Here is a 4,124-nt window from a genome sequence, read left to right as displayed (position 1 = left end):
CTCGCAAAATGTAAGATAGGAGCATCCCCAATGTGTCCTAAATGCAAAATAGAAGTTGGCACTCTCACACATTGCCCATGGACATGCCATAGGCATTGGGACAGAGTAGCGAATGCCTTGACAGAGATCTTGCGTACAGAGATTAGATTGGATCCAGCGTCTCTACTGCTGGGCTTTTCAGATTTTCCCTCCCTGGATGTGTACAGGAGGAAACTATTTTCCATTCTCTCTTTTTATGCAAGGAAAAATACTTTAGTGAATTGGGCAGCTGAAGACTCTCCAGGACTTTCGAACTGGCACAGGTTAGTCATGGAATATATGCCCCTTGACTTCCTCACAAATATGATGCACCAAAAACCTGAATTATTCTATAAAATATGGCAGCCCTTTTTGAACCATAGCGACATTTCGCCCATTATTGTCCAGGGCTTTTGTCTGGCTGTGGTAATGGTTCTGGCTGGTCCAGGAACCCCCAGGAGGAGGAATCCTGTATTAATACGGGTTTCATTATGACTTGATGCAAATCAATTTTGACCATGTTCTTAGTTATTTAATTATTCTGTTACTTATCACTAGTAATGTATGATATCGTATTTTATGTTTTGGTTGTTTGTTGGATAGATCAGTAGTTAGTCAGGTTTTTCTCTTTTTCTTGTTTCGGTTATTATTTATTTAATTTTATATGGGTGTTTATACTTGTTTGTATTACTTTTGTAATTTTGTCAACAAAATCTTTAAAAATAACCTTTTTTCAATAAAAATACCTATAAAAAAACCTTGTTTTTTTACTTGAAAGTAGTTCTGGGATTTACATCTTAATGAATTGAAACCTGCAACCCATTCTAAAAGATGAAAGACTTAACAATAATCCAAGTTTGTTCAATATACTAGATCAGTGTATGACCTTTTGTAAAAATTATGTCCCATGATCCTACTCCACTATCTACCCGATGAAGGGACAGTGCTCCAAATAAACCGTTGGACTATGACCTGGTGTACGATTTTTAACTATGTCGAGAGTGTGGTGCTGGAAAAGCACAGCAGGTCAGGCAGCATCCAAGGAGCAGGAGAATCGACATTTCAGGCATAAGCCCCTCATCAGGAAACTGGAGATTCTTGAAGGGCTTATGCCTGAAACATCAATTCTCCTGCTCCTTGGATGCTGCCTGATCTGCTGTGCTTTTCCAGCACTCTCGACTCTGATCTCCAGCATCTGCAATCCTCACTTTCTTCTAATTGATTTTTTAACTATGCCCTCTAATTTTAGAATTCCCCCCATCCTCTGAAAAAAACCTTGGCTATTCACCTTACCCATGCCTCTCACGATTACAACCACCAATAGTTTAAAGAAGTGATTGGGAAGATGCACAAATCCAGACTTGGACGAATATATCTGTCTAACTCTAATGAGGTATGGGTATATTAACATTGAACATTGGCAGGCCAGGCTCCCATATATTATCCACAGTGGGTAAGGAATGAACTCAAGTTTATGGAAGAAGAATTTGGGACATTAGCCAACATGGAATGAGCAAGCATAGATAGGCTATTGGAAAAGAAAATTTCTGAAATAAATTGACCTTTAGTCAGGGGCGGAGGGGTAGGCAAATCTGAAGGGAAAATATTCGTAACAGAAAATGATATGCTGCATTCTCTTTGGAACATTAACCCATGTGCCTGAAACTTTAGTTACACGTCAACTGTTCATTTTTGTTTCGTCTTTCTCCTTCTGGAATATTGCGTGCAATTCTGGTCTCCTTCCTATTGGAAAGATGTTGTGAAACTTTAAGGGGTTCAGAAAATATTTACAAGGATGTTTCCAGGGTTGGAGGATTTAAGCTATAGGGAGAGGCTGAACAGGCTGGGGCTGTTTTCCCTGGAGCGTCAGAGGCTGAGGGGTGATTTTATAGAGGTTTACAGAATCATGAGAGGCATGGATAGGATAAATAGACAAAGTCTTTTCCCTGGGGTGGGGTGAGCCCAGAACTAGAGGGCATAGGTTTATGGTGAGAGGGGAAAGATATAAAAGAGACCTAAGGGGCAACCTTTTCATGCAGAGGGTGGTACATGTATGGAATGAGCTGCCAGAGGAAGTGGTACAATTGCAACATTTAAAAGGCATTTGGATGGGTACATAAATAGGAAAGGTTTGGAGGGATATGGGCCGGGTGCTGACAGGTGTGACTAGATTGGGTTGGGATATCTGGTCAGCATGGACAGGTTGGACCGAAGGGTCTGTTTCCATGCTGTACATCTCTACGACTTTTTCCAACTGGGGTCACCATAATGCTGGTTAATCACTGCTCATTTCAGCCAATTTTTGAATTTGTCAAGTGATTTTACAGCCAATGCCCTTTCTGCTACTAACCTTCCTCATTAATCTGGACTGAGGATTGGCCAAACAGTCTGCAGGAAAGGGTTATGTTCGGACCCCTCCACCCCCACCTCAACGAATTCAAGATCCACCACGATGTAGAGCTCTTTTTCTGCCACCCCCACCTCAGTGCCTTCTTTGATTAAAAACTCCGAACTTCCCTTCGACGATCCCTTCTCCCACCTCCAACCTTCCTCCTCCACTTGGTCATCACCTGAACGCCTTGTACCCATCCTAGACCTCTTCATTGCAGACTGCCGACATAACACCTGTCACCTCAATTTCTCCACCCCTCCCAATGTGCAGTGCTGCACTCACTCTGCAACAACCCCTGGTTCACCATCAAACCCACTGATAAGAGAGTGGGGGGGGGGAAAAAGAGAGAGAGAGAGGAGGGAAGGAGGAGAAACGGTGATAATCTGGAGAATGGACTTCTGTTGCAGAGGCTGAACACCAACTCTCCGACATCACATCCTACCTCCCCATTGCCCACAACCCATCAGGTCAAAAATCGACACTCCTTCGCACCACTGCCCCAACTCCCGGTACCTTCCCCTGCCAATGAGAAAAATGCAAAACCTGCCGGTACACCACCTCCCTCATCTCCATCCAGAGCCCCAAAAACTCCTAGGTGAGACAGAGGTTCACCTGCCTCTCTTCCAACCTAGTTTACTGCATCGGATACTCTTGATGTGGTCTTCTTTGCATCGGGGATACCAAATGTAAACTTAGGGAACAGTTCACCGCACATCGCAGCTGGTCCTGCAGGGGCCGACCAGACCTCCCAGTCACACCTTCCAATTTCCCTAACCACTCCCTTTCCGACATGACCATCCTTGGCCTCGTCCATTGTCAAAACGAACCACCACTACAAATTGGAGGAACACCACCTCATCTTCCACCTGGGCAACCTACAGATGGAGGACTTAACACTAAGTTCTCCAATTTAAAACAACCTCCCGCCCCATCCCTTGGCTCCCTTCCCAGCCCACTGCCAGCAACCGATTCATTCCTCCCATTGACCAACCAGGTCGTACTCTGTACCTGTCTTCACCTAAACCCACTTCACCACCCTGCCCCCACCACCTCCTTTACCTGCAGCTCCCCCTACACTCATCCCCACTCCTGAAGGGTTACACTTGTTGACTTCTCCACCTCCCTGATGCTGCCTGGCTCGCTGTGTTCTTCCAGTCTCCTGCCCGTCTATTTTGGATTCCAGCATCTGCAGTTTTTATATCTTTAACCAATTCTTTTATCTCTAGCCAGATTTTTAATTGGAGTATCGCAGATGTAGCTCTTATCTAAATAGCAATTTTAAATCTTTATAACACTTGAAGATCCTAGCTTAAGCTCATGTATTAACTGCTTTTCACATATGGACCAATCGAACAAAAAGTAATCCATCTCTAGAGTGCTCAAAAAACTCTAGAGATTAGGACACTTTCTGGGCAGACAGTGTTTAGTGATGGTCAGCTAAAGAACTATCAAGCATCACTTCTCAATCTGAAGCTGGACAAGGTATTCAAGGAGCCAATGGAATCGCAGCCCCATGAAGTTAACTGTGCTCAAAAATGCAAAAAAAGAAAAAATGGCTAAGAATTAACATCGCTACTTTTCAGATCAACGGACAAGACATTTAATAAAACAAGCGAATGCAGTTGACCAAATAATAAAGGATTGAAAACCACATTTAAGAGTTAACCATATTAAGTGATATAAATTATACTAAATTAACAAGCAAACAAACAAA

Source organism: Chiloscyllium plagiosum, unplaced genomic scaffold (assembly GCF_037043375.1).
Source record: "Chiloscyllium plagiosum isolate Xiang-an unplaced genomic scaffold, Cpla_swu_hap1 HiC_scaffold_21, whole genome shotgun sequence".
NCBI lineage: Eukaryota > Metazoa > Chordata > Chondrichthyes > Orectolobiformes > Hemiscylliidae > Chiloscyllium > Chiloscyllium plagiosum.
This window is presented reverse-complemented; position numbering follows the sequence as displayed.